The sequence below is a fragment of the Ursus maritimus genome, unplaced genomic scaffold (assembly GCF_017311325.1).
Source record: "Ursus maritimus isolate PB19 unplaced genomic scaffold, ASM1731132v1 scaffold_24, whole genome shotgun sequence".
Classification (NCBI taxonomy): Eukaryota; Metazoa; Chordata; class Mammalia; order Carnivora; family Ursidae; genus Ursus; species Ursus maritimus.
In genome coordinates, this window is record NW_024424897.1 from 11,343,576 (window position 1) to 11,360,641 (window position 17,066).

At 42.0% G+C, this 17,066-nt stretch overlaps 1 long non-coding RNA gene across 4 annotated transcripts; it reads left to right on the forward strand.

The window, feature by feature from the left end:
- Positions 1–3,969: 3,969 nt before the first annotated feature.
- Positions 3,970–16,483, forward strand: LOC103665680. Of its 4 annotated transcripts, XR_569346.2 has the most exons (8): positions 3,970–4,059; positions 4,226–4,322; positions 5,285–5,357; positions 7,270–7,412; positions 12,975–13,209; positions 13,331–13,432; positions 14,816–14,913; positions 16,165–16,483. It is a non-coding gene; the product is annotated as an uncharacterized LOC103665680 (long non-coding RNA). The 4 variants fall into 4 exon arrangements; XR_569345.2 differs by lacking the exon at positions 12,975–13,209 and having other exon boundaries at positions 7,267–7,412; XR_005837340.1 differs by having other exon boundaries at positions 12,975–13,432.
- Positions 16,484–17,066: the final 583 nt, after the last annotated feature.

The following is a 17,066-nucleotide window of genomic DNA, read 5'->3' on the forward strand; positions in this document are numbered from 1 at the left end:
TTTGCCTCCGAGTATCTCTGTCTGGCATCGCCAGTGGCTCACACTCTCTGCCATGTGTCCACCTCTGCCTTCTACCCAAAGTACAAATTCCCAGAGAATTCCCCGTTACTGGAATTCTTCCTTTCCTAATGGCCACAACTCATACAAAGGCACAGATTTAAACATAGCATCTATTGGGATACGTAGACAGAGGAGAAATGAGCCAGGAAGACCAGTAGTGGGTATTTCCTGTTAACTGTGGCCATAGATTTGAAAGCTGTTTGGACAAAACAAAACAAAACAAAAACACCTTATATGAGACATAATAGTTCCATCAAATATAGTCATTTTGGTTAGTATGTCAATGATCACATTTTAAACATCGATTGGAATTACATCAGTCTGGAGTTCACAATAAGTGTAATCTATACTACTATGTAATTAGACAAAGAATAATTTTAATAGCTGGTTTTCTGAGGATGCAAGCATGGCTCCTGACCAAAGGGGCTGTGATTTCTGAGACGAGAGTGCTAGAGATAAATAGTATTTTAAAAAATTAAATTTGGGATTGCCTGGGTGGCTCAGTCGGTTAAGTGTCTGCCTTTGGCTTAGGTCATGAGCCCAGGGTCCTGAGATCGAGTCCTGCATCGAGCTCTCTGCTCAGTGGGAGCCTGCTTCTCCCTCTCCCTCTGTGTGCTGCTTACCTACTTGTGCTCTCTCTCTGTCAAATAAATAAGTGAAATCTTTTTAAAAAATTAAAGTAGTGTTGTGTATCTACAAGTATGATCGAAGCATTGTGTCAGCTTCATCAAGAATTTGGGCCCTTCTTACCTCTTGCTCTGAACGTGTCTATGTGTTGTAGCTGCCTCTTATTCTGAGTTCAGGCCCAGCCCAGCTCCCACAGCAAGTGGCACACGTGTGGCAGTGCCCCCCCACCCCCGCTGTCTGCCTGGACACTGCACTCACCTTGCTGCCCTTGCTGCCGGTGACCCGGCACTGAGGGGCTTGTCCAGCAGAAGGTGGAATGTGTGCCTTGTTCAAAGATGACACAAACCTCAAGGCTTTTTTAAACCAAGTTTAGCTGAGGGGCTTGGCACCTTTTGGTGACAATAGTGGGTTCGGAGTGCAAAAAGTGTGCAGCCATTTTGGAAAGCAGGATTTCCCTTCAGCCACGTCTGCTGACCCAGAGCGAGACCCACCTCATGTGGAGCAGCCCGGAACCAGAGCAGCCCAAAAACCTACTTCAGCTTCATAATAAGTCTGCTCGTCACTTCAGCACAGGTGCGTGTCTCCAGGGCTGCCCGGGAGATTGGGAGCCCGAAGGAAGGTGAGCCTTGAGTGCCGAACTCTCGAGATATGTGCCAAAAGTAGTACCTTACTGACTTAGGGCCTTATTAGTTTTTTCATCAGGCAGGGAGATTCTCTTCATCACACTAAACATACAAAAACAGCACCTTCGCCTCAGCTTCGTGCCTGGATTCCCCAGGGACTGGGAAGACTTCCTGTTTCGGAAAGCGATGGGAATCTTCCAGAGGGGCTGCCTTCCCTCCTTGGCTGGTCTCCTTTTAGGAGGGCTCGTTATTGCTCCTTGCTCTGCTCTACTGTCACTTAAGAAAATACTGGATGTTAAATTAACTCCCTTGGGAACTGAACAAATTACGAACTCAAGGGCATGGACAGTTTGACTCCAAACTTACGGATCCCGAGAAGGGCCTCCAACAGGGGAGTCGTCCTTGTCATTTCTTTGTACTGCGGTACCACCTGACGGCACCGTGAGAGAGGAGCCCGCGGCGACAAGAGCTGCCATTTGACAACTTCGGTCATGCAGACAAGACACCTGTGCTCATGGCCGGAAAACGGAAAGGGGGGAAAGACAGCGGCTCCCTCCTTGGAGCTCAAGGATCCCTGGCTCCATGCTAAGTTTCTCTTACAGCTGTTTACAGACAAGACAGGCCAAGGCAGATGGCCACGGCTCGTGCAACATTTGCTCAGAGGAATAGGACCATTTTATTTCTGATAAGGGATGATGTGCTTTTGTGCCGGGTATTCATAATTCAATCCTTTAATATTAGGTCCATTAATCTCTTAAAATGAGTGACTTTTTGATTGTTTTAGCACAGTACCTAAGACGAAGGCTTTCCGTGGGCACCACTGGGCTCTGCCTCAGGCTCCACCCTCTGGGACCAGAGACCTATGTCCCTCACCGCTCATTGGGTGCCCTTGGCCGCACGCGGGGATAAACGCTGAGGTCCCACACAAAGCCTTACATTTCAGGAGGTTCTTAACAAATCTGGGAGTGGAAAACCACCTCATATGAAGTAGCCTTAGTCTTCATGCAATGTCAATATCCACTATGGCTATTTTTGCAAAATCGCAACACAATGTTAAAAGTCTCCATAACATCAAGGTTTCTTATGAGTTTCCGAGTCATTGGGATCATGGCTCTTTCTATTCATGCTCATATGTACTTATAGCATTCCTTCTACTTCCCCAATATTTCAGCCATTTGCTCCATTTATTCGATTAATTTGTACTGCGCCATGAACATGCTAAAATCTGGGGATGCAAAGATCAATAAGACTACTCTCTGCCCTCGAGAAGTTCAGCTGAATGGGAGAGATGCAAAAAGAATACATGACTCCAATAAAATGTAAAGGCTGCTATAATTAATATGTGTCTAGCCTGTTAGGGAAGCAAAGAAGAAGGGGCTAATAGTTCTTCCTGGGAGCCTTTCCCCTCCACCACCTTTCTCCCCTAAAAGGCCATAAGACTGAAGGAGAGTATAGATCTCTCATGTTATCTTATTAAATACAATTCTCAAATTCTCGGGGCTTCTGGGTGGCACAGTCGTTAAGCGTCTGCCTTCGGCTCAGAGCGTGATCCCAGAGTTCTGGGATCGAGCCCCACATCAGGCTCCTCCACTAGGAGCCTGCTTCTTCCTCTCCCACTCCCCCTGCTTGTGTTCCCTCTCTCACTGGCTGTCTCCGTCAAATAAATAAATAAAATCTTTAAAAAAAAAAAATCTCAAATTCTCAACCTAAATTAAAAGAAAAATCCATTTAAAAATTATTTTTTACTTATGCAACTATATTTGAGGATTCAGAGCCTCACATAAAAAATATAAAAATAAAAATAAAATTTAAAAAAAGTGCCCCAAGCATTTGGGGCAGGTAAGTAATAATAATTTGCTTTAACTTCCCAAAATCACTTTCAAAGGAAGGGGTTGTCTTGTGCTGTGATTCCTGTTGCTCAAATCAGAAACCATTTTGTTTGTCTCTCTGCCGATGTGGGAATTTACTCTTGCACATACCCTGGAGAGATGAAATATTTGTGATGTTTCTTATTAAGTTGTTGACTTGCTGCAGCTTTGAAAAATCTCTAACTGACATCGGCTAGAAACATCAGAGCTCTGCTCTTTTTATTACTATCTTGCCTCACAGTCCTGCATAGAAGTGGTAAGTCCATCGTCTCCAGCTGATTTGGGCAATTTGAAAGTTTGCAAATCCAAATTTATGTCACTCTCATTAAACGGGGCAGTCGAACAAAACAATCATCCCGTTTTGCTTCAAAATGAACTTTAAGAAAACTTTGCGAACAAGAAGATACGGCCTATCAGGTCATTCTCCTATCAAGGGATGTAGGATCGAAATTAAAAGGTGTGAAGGTAATATTACAATTAGGTCTTATTTGAGCCCTCAGGTTATGCGACCAAGGCTCACTGGAACATCCCTTGGGAGAAAGCATTTCATTTGCTGCTTGCTACTCTTTGTTCTAAAATGTATGCAACCAATATTCCTGGTATCAGCATCCTCTGAACTTACCACCTACCTACCTTTGCCAGTTCAATGTTCTTCCAAAAGTGGCAATCATGAATTGTTCTTAGTAATGAGCCTCATTCATTGAGTCCTTGAAACATGTGCAGCCTGAATGTAACCCAGCTGAGGTCGTGAATGTGGCTTGTCTGTCTTTGTGTCTCAAGCAAATGTTGATGGATGCAAAATACTACTGGAGAAGACACTTGACTGAGCAGACACTGCCGTCACAACTCTCTTGAAAGATCCACGCTGGGAAGACATACAGGTAAAAGGATTGCAAAAAAAACTGATTAAAAGGGGCACTGAAAATGATACTTTACAGGATCATTTCCAGTTCCGCCATATTGTTGCCATGGCAACTCGCAGGCGCCGGAGGCGTCAGATCCCATCCCAGCTCACACTCAAGCTCTGACTGCCTTTTTCTTATGCAGAAAATGGGCTTCATAGTTCAGCGAACCAAAGAGACATTTTGAAAGTCCCTCTTGAGTCTCCAAGTGTCTTGCAAATGGCTGTGCTGGAAGGATGCTGGTAGGAAAGGGGGAAATGGGTCATCTTGGGGAGGATTTGAGATGATATTATTGTCATAGTTATGTTTAGAAGGTTGTTCTAGGATCAGAACTGCCTTTTCTTCGGAATGGTGCAAATAAATAATGGACTTATTTTGTCCAAGAAATATATTCAGTGACGTAATGGGGTCTTGAATTGTTTCTTACAGACCATTTTTTTTTTCTTACCTGGATTAAAACCTCATTAGCATAAGAACCAGGTGTTCTGCTCTAGCTTTGCTGTAGACTCAGAACACGTTCCTTAATATTACTGCAGAATCATTATGAGCTCTTACACTCTTTGACTTCTCCTTAACTAGATTATCTTTCTTCTCCAAATTGTGCTTTTTTCTCCAAAATCAAGCTCAAAGGTGTAACTACCTATAAAAGGCTTTGTCAGTTCTGCGTAGCCCACAATGTATTTTTCTTCCTTGAATTCTCATTGATGACACACTCGTTGGGACAAGGCGGTGAAACATCTGATGGTGGGTTGTTCTGCTCTCTTCCTTGGTTTGCATTAAGTATCTGTAATGTGTCTTCTTCATAAAATTGTGAGGAAATCGAGGAAAGGGACTGAGTTTTCTAGGTCCACTGTCCCCTCACTCAGTGTTTGGTGAGTGCTCCAGCAGCTCGGGGCGGTGGGGAGACCACCAGCTTGATGATAGGCCACTCTGGGTTTTAATCCTGGTGGGGTTCATAAGTAGTTGTATGGTCGTGGTCAATGGATTTATTAACCTTCTCTGAACATGGATTTACTATCCTGGAAAAATCATTAAACCAACCCATCCATCAGTGTCTGAAATCTCTGTAGCAGGAGGGATAGAACAGATACTCAGGGAGCTGTGACCTGCTTGACAGCGAAGTTTAGATTCTGTTAGACAGGACCTTTAGTTTGGTTCATTTCAAACATTGCTCACAGCTGCATGTGACTTGCTGCTTCTACAGACTGTGTGTAAGGAATATTAGGATGCAGGAGAGCACCTACAACATCTCCTTGAGCTCCACAGCAACCCAGCAGGTGAGTGGGATGGAAGAGAAAACCAAGGTCTGGCAAGGTTGTGGGGTCACAAAGCTAGAAAGAAGCCACTCTCAGATTGTCTGGGCTCCAAATCCCCTCTGCTTCAAGATGGCGGAAGAGGAATGGGAGGTGAGTGTGAAATGGGTACAGAGTTTCAATTTGGCCAGATGAAAAGTTAGTTGTGGGGACGGAAGGTGGTGATGGTTGCGGGGCATCACGGGTATTGCTGAACTGTATACGTAAAAATGGTGAAGATGGCAAATTTTATATTACGTGTATTTTGTCACAATTTAAACATTTAGGTGTGCATCTAGAATGTCTAGAACACTCATAGTCTGTGCTCTATGTCAGCGATTTGCTACGTCTTTTTCCCTATTGTGATACTCATTCCTCTGAACTTACTGTAGAGCCGAGATTCTCTGAGACCCGGCTTCAGAGAAGGAATAGTTTTATAAAAATATTAGATTTAAATTCACTAGCCGAAAAGATCTCTTTCTTCATTTCTAAAACTTTGAGGGAATAAGCTAGAATGATACGAGAGGGTTGTCCTAGGCATTTGGCCTGGTTCCCAGAAACTTGGTCATTAAACCCTCTGAATGGCAAATCTTGAACAAGGAGCAGAATAGCCTCTGTATTTGAATTTGGAGAGGGATGAAACTCTTATAAAAGATGAAGGAATTCAACACAAGAAAAGGCTTTCCTTAGTTTCTCTTGATACAGGAAATATGGATTCCTACTCCTACCACTGATATGTAAAACTCTTTATATTACATTAAGAGCGTCCATATGTTACTGGATTACCAACGTCACCCAATAAACAAGAGTAATTCTCCATCCTTTAAAGATGAGTAAACTGAGGCTTAGCTCAACAAGTTTTCATTGAAGTTTTCCCTAGGCTCAAAAGCTAAGTGGCAGGGGCGCCTGGGTGGCTCAGTCGTTAAGCATCTGCCTTCGGCTCAGGGCGTGATCCCAAAGTCCTGGGATTGAGCCCCACATCGGGCTCCTACACTGGGAGCCTGCTTCTTCCTCTCCCACTCCCCCTGCTTGTGTTCCCTCTCTCGCTGGCTGTCTCTCTCTCTGTCAAATAAATAAATAAAATTAAAAAAAGAAAAAACACTCTTTAAAAAAAAAAAAAAGCTAAGTGACAGAACCACCCTTGTGTATGGTTTAATTTCAAATCCCTTCACACTTCCTGGGACTTGGAAATGGTGCACAGATGTTGCAATTTCTAAAGCATGACCTCTGCCCTAGCAAATCCAAAGATAAGCATTCTTCTCTCTGCCAATGACATAGTTTTACTGTTACAAATTTTAAGTAACCTCCACAACAACTAAAGTTATGCTCTTTGAGGACAAACACAGTTCAGTACAAAATAGGCCAAATTTCAAGCTAATGACCCTCGGCAGATCTATACCACAGCTTAAGAGAAGTTAACAGAATCAATATAGTATTATTTTTAAAGATATTTACTGTCTCTATTATCTCCAAATGCATGCATTATAAAAGATGGTGCTGTGGGCTGAATTGTGTCTCCCCCAGACCAAATTCATATATGGAGCTCTAACCCCCAATACAACTGTATTTAGAGATGGGCCTTTTAGGAGGTAGTTAAGGTTAAATGACGTCATAAGGGTGGGGCCCTGATGAGATCGGAGGTGGCCTTATACCTGAGAGATACCTCTCAGGGCACCTGGGTGGCTCAGTCAACTCAGGTCATGATCTCAGGGTCCGGGGATGGAGCCACATGTCAGACTCTGCTCACTGGGGAGTCTGCTTCTCCCTCTCCCTCTCCTACTGTGCTCTCTCTCTCTCTCTCAAATAAATAAAATCTTTTAAAAAAGAGAGAGAGAGAGAGATCTCCCTCCCCCTCTCTCTCTTACTCTCACTCTCCCTCTCTCCCCCCCACAAGCAGGTGCCAAGAAAAGGCCATGCGGGCAGAGAGAAGATGGCTCTGCACTAACCAGGAGGAGGACCCTCACCAGAGCCTAACCACCCCTGTACCCTGATCTCAGACTTCAGTCTCCAGCACCCCACATGGGATTCCCCTGAAACACAGTGAGTCATATCAAAGAGCTCTCACCCAAAGTTCCAGAAGAAAATAAACAAAATGAAACCTGAGGCATTTGCAAGATGAAAAGCATCAGAATAATCGAATAGGGTCTGCCTAAGAAGGAAAAAATTAACACAGGGGAAAATACGTGAAGAAATACCAATTGAAAATTTCCAGAATTAAAGAAACACATCGGGGCGCCTGGGTGGTTCAGTCGTTAAGCGTCTGCCTTCGGCTCAGGTCATGATCCCGGGGTCCGGGATCTAACCCCGTGTCAGGCTCCCTGCTCAGCGGGAAGGCTGCTTCTCCCTCCCCCACTCCCCTGCTTGTGCTCCCTCTCTCACTGTCTCTCTGTCAAATAAATGAATAAAATCTTTTTAAAAAATTAAAAAAAGAAACACAAAAGCTTCAAAATTGACGTGCGTAAAGCGCTAAACAGGAGAGATGAGAAAAATGAACTCAAAGTCAAGTACATTGTCATGACATTTCAGGACATCAAACACAGAAAGAAAAATTTAAAGCACCGTAAGAGGGAAAGCAGATCAACCACAGACGTATAAAGATGATATTGTTAAAAATCTTTCAATGGGAATATTGGACATAGACTAGGAATGGGGCGGTGTTTTCATTGGGTTGAACAAAAAAGAAGCTCTGAAGCTAGAATTTTATACCAGCTGAACTACCATTTAAATGTGACACTGAGATAAAGACATTCTCAGACCCCCAAGACCTTTCAGAGTCTACCAAACACTTTCTTGACACATTCTTGGAGGACGTGTTAGAGCAGAAGAGAAAAATAATGCTGGAGGAAGCGAGATAGCAGAAGTAAGACCAAGTCAGTGACCTCATGGACCTTATGTTTGCTTAAACGAGCACGAAAACCCCTCACCCCAACTTTATTCATCACGCTGCAGAACTATACTCAGGATGCCAACAAGGGAGAAGGTGAGACCCACAGAGGCTAGACTAAATAAAGACACATCTTTTGTAGGACAGAATATTGACGTGATAGCATTAATTGATAGCAAAACGTAAATATATGTATGGGTCATATTGAATTAGCATGAATTTCTTAACAAATGAAAGAGAACGGAACCCTAGAATCTTTGGAAAAATTATCGGAGATGCCAAAATTGACACAGGCAAGGATCAATAAAACAAATTGGATAGAATAATAATCATTAATGATGTGGGGCACCTGGGTTGCTCAGTGGGTTGAGGGACTGACTTTTGATTTGGGCTCAGGTCATGATCTTGGGGTCCTGGAATTGAGCCCCATGTCAGGCTCTTTGCTCTGCAGTGAGTCTGCTTGAGGAATCTCTGTCTCTCTCACTCTGCACTGCCCTCACCCTCTAATATAAATAAATCAATCTTTTAAAAAATCATTAATGATGTTGAAATAATAATTGAATCCTTTACACCCAGAAAGGCCCGGTTCCAGATAGGTTTAGGGATAAATTCTATCAAATTTATAAGAAGCAGATAAAAGTTATCCTTGTTTTATGCATGTTAATATTTTATATATATTTGTATAGAATATATGGAAATTTTACTTCATTCTTTGGACTTAACATCCATTTATCTTTCCTGGTTATAAGCCATAATTTAGAATTGTATATACTATTATACAAAATACATAAAATAGTACATATATTACATAAAATTATAATATATACATTATATATAATATATATTACATATATTACAATATGTAATACATATAATATGTAATATAATATGTAATATATAAATATAATATATATAATATATAAATTTTATAATATATAATTACAGATGTATGTAATTATATGCATAATACAACTAATATAATTAATAACATTGTTGTATATATTATCATAGAGAGAGAATTCTAGATTATGGCTTGCCACTAGGAAAAGAGAGTTAGGCGACTAAGTCCAGAAAATCAAACAGAAAAAAGAGCAGAAACATCAGAAGCTAGAATCCTGGAGAAGAGGATAAGCAAACTCAGGAATGCACCAGGGCGAGTGGTTTGAGGAAAGGGGGCTCTTCATGTGATTTATTCATGGAGAAAAGAGGCAGAGCTAAAATAAAAACAAAGCCCTTATTTGGGGCCTCAGAATTACCATTTGGGGAATGCAGAATTGGGCGGTAACCCCAACAGTCCCATTCCCTCCAGGAACGAGTCAAGGGTTTTGTGTTTTGTTTTGTTTTGTTTAAGATTTTATTTATTTATTTGTCAGAGGAAGAGTGGAGGGAGAGCACAAGCAGAGGGAGAAGCAGACTCCCTGCTGAGCAAGGAGCCCAACACAGGGCTCCATCCCAGGATCCTGGGATCATGACCTGAGCCGAAGGCACACACTTAACCGACTGAGCCACCCAGGGGTCCTGGTCAAGGGTTTTTAAAGACAAAAGGGAATGCTTGTAGGTGTCATTTACAGAGACTTTGAATGGTGATGGCTGCAGAAGGCTAATCTTGACCAAATATGATATAACTGGTTGCCGAGGCTGTCACTAGGCAGAGTCTCCTATCGTAGGCCACTTGCAGGTGTTTGGGCCAAGTCCTTGGAATATGGTTCCTCCCGTGAGGATGTACATAAGGCCCATCTCCTTCATGGCCTCTCCGTTCCATTGTAACTCCATATAGGACTCTCTTGCTAATGAAAATCACCCTTTGGGATGCCTGGGCAGGGTCCGGGGATCGAGCCTCACATCAGGCTCCTTGCTCAGCAGGGAGCCTGCTTCTCCCTCTGCCTGCTGCTGCCCCTGCTTGTGCTATGTCTTACTCTCTGACAAATAAATAAATAAAATCTTAAATCAAAAAAAGAAACATTGTTTGTAAAAAAAAAATCACCCTTTTCCCTAGAGTTACCTCTTTTCCTCCTCTTCTTCTATCCAACAAACTAAACCTCACTTCTACTTAGAGTAACATCACTACTTTTGAGGAAGCATCATAAAAAAAGAACAGGAAAAAATATTCCCATGCATTACAACTTCTAAGCATAGTAGGATTTTAATTAAATTCCTACACTGGGCCTTCTTGGTTTATGATGGGAAGAAATAATTAACCTTAATGCCAGGTATTAGAAAGTCAACTCACTACACCTACATGTAACATTGGTGCAGAAAATTTCATGGTTTAGAGCCTTATTTTACTTCCTGCCTCTTTATCTAGTAGCTATTATTACCTAGGAAAGAAAGAATGAAACAAAAAGAAAAGAAAAAAGCCTCAGACTCCATCTTGTTATGTACATCAACAAAAAAGGCTTTGTTTGCAACTTTCTCGAGAACGTTGTAAAATGTCTCCAACTTTCCCAGAAAAATGCATGAGATTCCTTTGCCAATTTTTCAAAACTGAAAACAGCTTAACAACAACAAAAGTCCCTCCAACAACCATTAAGATGTTCTTTAAGGTCATTAATACAGTGTTGCTCTTTTCTCTGCCTTACACTTCTGAAATCGACATAGAGAACACCTTCCTGTATTTTTTTCTTTTCATGTACCAAGCTAAATTTTCAAAGGGTGCCATCCTTTGGTCTGATTTTGAAATACCCATGGACTTCCAATTCCAGAATGCTTCTAGAAGCTTACTATTCAGCGGCGCTGCATGAATAAATCCTTGCTTTCTATTTCCAACCACCTGGGTGGCATCAAATGTCTCCATCTTCCGAGAATCTGACCCAAGCTTTTTGGCAGGCCCTGGCTGGAAGTGCGTTCCAACAGATGAGGATTGCAAAAGTGTAATGCCTTGTAGATTTAGAGGCAGCTTTTAAGTGTCAACATATGTTATACAAATGCACTTAGTCTCTGCACTGGGGACAGGTTGCTGCCCCGTAGTGCTCTTTCCTGCCCAAGGAACCCAAAGTCCCAAGTCATGTGCTTTCCAGCCTCTCATACATATTCAAAATGGCATCAACCTCGAAATCGGAAGCTAATACCAACCCAAAATGCTGTCATTCCACTTACTTATTTGAGTCACTACATCATGGATCATGTCAACTTTTAAAGTCCTATCTTACTCTTCTGAGTGCAATGCACAAATCCTTAGCAGCGTATGTCAGCTGCAATCAAGACAAGATAGTTTTGTCAAAGTAACCTTCCTGATGATAACAATTATGAAATTTGGAGGTCGGGGTGGGGGCTATTCAAAGGCAGTGGAGGACAACTACAGCATACAAAAACTGGATTGGCTGTGACTTTTGAAAGAAGGGGTGCACATTAGACATGCTCCATATTTATCCAGCTTTTCCCCTAAGGGAAATATTTTCCAATTCTGGGAATAGAGCCTAAGCAGAAAGTTAACAGTCATACTGAATTTAGGAGACAGAGTTCAGGATTCATGGCTCCAATAAGTGACTGGAAATTAATCCTGGACAGGAAGGAACCACAAAGCATGAACCTCCAATTCTACACACCAATGATCCTGAAATCGTTGGTGTATAGCTCAACGGCTGTGTAGACTGGCCCTCCAAGAAATCTAGTGGGAAGCAGCAGAGGCAGACTGAATTACTAATGGATTTCAGCAGCTACGCTATCCTTGCAAAGTCTGATGAGTCAGAGGGGTTTGGAAACACCTCTATTTGTGAATTAGTGGACTCACAGACAAGTCATCAGAAAATATTCAAACTAAAGCACAAAAAGAGAAGAAAGAAAAGATGGAACAGAGCACAAGAAATACATGCGATGTAGTCAACTGGTTTACCATATATATAACAGCAATTCCCAGAATCCAAGGAGAGACTGAATGGGGCAGAAACAGTACTTGGACGAAGACAGAGAATTCTCCCAACCCGACTCAAGTATTAGGCTATGGATTCAAGACCCTCAATGAAGCCAAAGCAGCACAAACACCATTAAAACACATCTAAGTCATGACAGACATTTGAATTAAGTTCTTTATTTTATTACTATGAAAGCAACTGTGAACTTTCTCTTACACACGTATTTCTACACAGGTAAGAGTTTTTCCTCATGGGGACAAGATAGAATGTTTGGTCAACAGTGCTGGAGAAATTGTCTGGAACCAGATTCATTCCAAAAATTGTTGAGAAAGTAAAAATAGACCTCCACCTTCTATTTTTCAGAATAAAAAAACCCATGGGGCGCCTGGGTGGCCAGTCGGTTAAGCGTCTCCCTTCAGCTCAGGTCATGATCCCAGGGACCTGGGATCAAGCCCCACATGGGGCTCCCCGCTCAGCAGGGAGTCTGCTTCCTCTCCCTCTGCCCCTGCCCCTACCCCTGCTCTGCTCTCTCACTCACTCTCTCTCAAATAAATAAATAAAAATCTTTAAAAAAAAAAGAAAAGAATAAAAACCCCAGATGCTTTACAAAGCTAGACACACACACACACACACACACACACACATACAACCCAGAAATGATAAGTCTATTTGAAGAAAATGCAGCATTTTGACCATGTTCCCAACATAGCTGTTCCTTCTACCCAAGAGTCTCAATACAGGCGGACTAAGGCTTCAGCAAAAGGTACAGGAGAGGCTTCCTGACTGTCAATGCTTAACCCCTCCTGATGTCATCCAGTAGTTCTTCAGATGGGTCACACGATTCTTTTTTCTTTTTTTTTTTGGAAGCCATGAAGAGGAGACTAAATGCAGGTCAGTGCTAAATGCATTAAGTGCACCATTAATCCCAAGAATACTCGATGAGAAGACAACCCGTCATACTCTGGGAGTCAGAGCCAACCTAAGATAACCACTCTGCTGGGCTCTCGATTCCTTCATTATACAATTTGGTTCGTTTCTTTTTACGTGATGAGGATCAGAAGGCCCTAAAGCTCTCAAAGATCCAAGACAACATCATCACCTGGTGAATATTTGTTCAACCGCTGAATTAAACACTAAGTCAAATACGTTCACATAACAACTGAGATGCAAATGGATAAAATATCTAATTTGCTTTAGAAAGTTAATTTCTCTCCCTTCCTCAGCTCCCACTTTACAAAGCACTAGTATGTACAGTCGAGGAGGAAGACCTTCCTCTGCCCTGTGGTCCTTCTATCTGGACTTAGGATCAAACCAACATGAAGCAGGTAAGCAGGAGAAAATCAAATGTAATGGGCATATGTGCGGGGAATCCACACAGACTCGAAATTCCAAAGGCATCGAGGCAACAAGAAGCTTTTAGGAGCTAAGGAGAGGGGTAGGGTCTGAGGATACAAAGGGGAGGTAGGCCATTAACAGGAAGGAGAAAGGAGATGTTTGGAAAAACAGGGTTGCCCTATTATGCCCAATAAGTTTGTTAGGTAAAGGGGAGTCTCGGTTAATGGGACAGGCTTTCCTTTCTGATGCAAATTTCGGCAGTTGAGGGGGAGACAGAGAGCTTTTCCTGCATCTGCTGGGTTTTGATTACTTTTAACTCGAAATTATCTTTATGCCCAAGGGGTCCACTTGCGCAGTTTGCCCTTGGCCCCTACAGGCATTTGTCAGAATATAGGTGACAAAAAGTCTGAAATCACACCAGAAGGAAATCGTATTACATCTTACGTTGGCAAAAGTCGGGTCCCTGGTCTCAAATCCCTGTTCTAGCTCTTCCCAGTTGCATATATGGTGATAATAATAGTCCCTACTTCCACGGTTTGGTTAACATAGATTAACATATACCTGGTTAGTACGGTGCTTGACATGTGGTTGGTTTTCAGTAGATACTAGGTTGGGATTATCACAATAAGAGCAAAAAATAAAATAAGACGAGTCAAGAAAAAGCAGTGTGGGTGCTGGGTGCTCCTGGGGACTCTGTTGGTCACACATTTTTTTCTCTAAAGGGTCAGATCGTGAATATTTTAGGCTTCGCAGGCTACATATGGTCTCCGTTGCATATTCTTTTTTTTTCTCTACAATTCTTTAAAAATATAAAAATCACTCCTAGCTCATGGGCTATCCAAAAACAAGTCAGATCTAGCATGGGCCAAGACAGAATCTTCACTGTGATAGTTACCAGAAGGAAGTTAATCACTGTAATAACCAAACTGGTTAAGATCCCTTTGTGACCCAGGTGGCCATTGTACACACTCTACCCAGTATACCCAGTCTTGTCTCATTCACAAATATATGAAGATGAACTAGGGTTGCTGGAGGGGAGGTGGGTGGGGGGATGGGGTGATTGGGGGATGGGCATTAAGGAGGGCACTGGGTGGAATGAGCACTGAGTGTTATACGCAACTGATGAATCACTAAATTCTACCCCTGAAACTATATATGTTAACTGAACTGACTTTAAATTAAAAATTAAAAAAAAAAAAAACACCAAGGCCCATTAAAAAAAAAAAAAAAAAGATGAACTGTATGAAATTGCCAGTTCGGTAGGTCAAGAAGTTGAATATTGGTGATTGCACGTGGCCGGACCTAATAGTAAAGCCATGTGACCTGACACCTGGATTCCTCATTGTCTTAATATTTCCCCTTTCTGTCTGCAGCTGTAGCATGAAAATAAATTGTCTTGATGGAAAAACAAAGCCTATCAAACTTCATGTTTTGCATATCGGAAACAAAAGGCATAATAGTTCCGGTTTGGGTAAGTTGGGGTTTTTTTGTTTTGTTGTATTCACTTTGCAGCCAACTGTCTTCACAAAACGCAGTCATTTCCTCCACCTCACTTTCCAGATTCTTCCCTGATGGCTTCTTCTCCTGATTTAGGATTTACCAGTTTCTTACCCTTATTCCACCATCTCCTTTCTAGCTTGCTCGCGTTTATTTTTTCTACCCTGAAGGGATTACACAGCCTTCCTACACAGCCTTCCAAGTCGCCTGGCGGGAAGAAGAATGTTTTTTTTTCTCGTAAACAATAAGGAAAGGGAGAGAGTAGGTGGGAGTTCTAGAAACAAACATGAGCGTGGGGCCTCCAAGGGTTTTCTATGCCCGAACCGCACAGCGAGAACATCTGGTGCTGTGTGCAGCTGTAAAAAGAGCTGTTTTTTAAAAAAAATAAATAAACAAAGCTCTACTATTTAAAGGGGGACACGGTGGTTTTTGTTATTTCAAAGTTACAAGTGCTCCCTCTTGTGTCAACCTTTAGCATTTGTGCTGTCTTTGGGCCACCCTGCACATCCAAGAACAAGTCCTCAATTTAAATAGTAAAATGATGCAGAATTAAGTTCTTCACCCGTGGAAGCTTGAATTATGGAAGCCGTGGGAAAGAATACTGGAACATACTGGAACATTCCTGGGGTAGTGGCAGCCCGTACTAAACGGAATGTCCCCCGGTTGGCAGTGGAGGCTGTGGTTCTGTGCTATTTGGACGGCCTGGCCACCTTTTGCAAACATGGGCCAGTTTCCTAGTGGTTAATCTCTAGCTCTGATGGTTTCCAATGATTCCTCGCGCATTGAGTCACGCTTCTTTGATGGCTTGTTTGCAAAGCCCTGAAATTTCCCATTCAAACAACCCGATGCCGGCCCACTGGCTCTGTGACCCCCAACCCAAATCCACCCAAAGACAAGTGCCTGAGAACAAACTGCTCATGTTTCTGCTTCCTGTTGCGTTTTTCACTTGAATCTTTTTTTTTTTTTTTTTAATGCCAAGGAGGCTTTTTACTTCCAAGACTTTCCCAAGCACATTGGTGGGGTCTTCCTTGTTTAGCTAAGCACTGCAAATTTTCAACATTAGGATCTCATCTGGAAGTCAGATGACTTATTAGGTGGAGCCCAGGGCTCTGGCTTTCTGGTCAATCTGAGTGATTTGGGAAAAAGAAACAGGGAATTATTACGATGGTTGGTACATTTTTTTTTTAAACATATTCTCACTGGGATGCTCTGACCCTTTTTGCAGCAAGAATCTATAATGACCCACATGGCACTCAAGAAATACTCAGGAGAAAAAATTTCCATCTGAGGGAGGAAGAAGCCTTGGAAATCACTAAATTCTACCCCCTTGGGGCATGGACATACACTTGTCTTCTAAAAAATAAATCAATAACACCCAGAGGAAGAAAAGTTTTATTTTTTTAAAAAGCACTCAAAAATTTAATATGTCTGACTGTGAAAGGAGAGTTCTGGAAGTTACTTATATGCCTTCTTTTTAAAAACTTTTAGATTAAAAAAATGAACTTTTAATCCAATCACTTGTTCTTAAATTTGTGAATACTATTTTGATACACTCTTTACTCCAGTCATCACTCTCAGAAACCCTGAGATAAGTCAAGATTACCAAAAGGACACTTTATTTCCAGAAGTAACCCCAGAATTAAATTTCTTCCTTAGGCCTGGAATTTGAAGGCTGGCTTTGAATTCATCTTGGGATCGAGCATTCATTAGTCAATTACTGTAGACTAGAACAATAACCCTACCTGCAACAGAACTCACAAAAAGGTCATGGCTCTGGGGACCTACAAGTGTCACCTGATGTTTATGGTTTGGTTGAACAGTGGTAAAGACACCAAAACGCGGTTTTGCCAGCAAGCGTGATCTCACATCCACGGGACTAAACCCAGAGAGTAGTTGTCTTTCTAACTTTGGTGTATTATGTTTTCCTTGGTGTGACTATTGTAGGTAAAGTCTAGGAGGCAGAAAGATGAAACATGATAGATAGCCCATGTTTACAGCACAAAATCTTGGACCCCAAGCCCAAGAATCGGTATGTAGAGGACCTAATATGTACATTGTCAAAATTTTGTCACCTCTGGTTTATGAGAGCAAAGAAAGACAGCAGAAAGTAATGGCTGAAATTCTGAT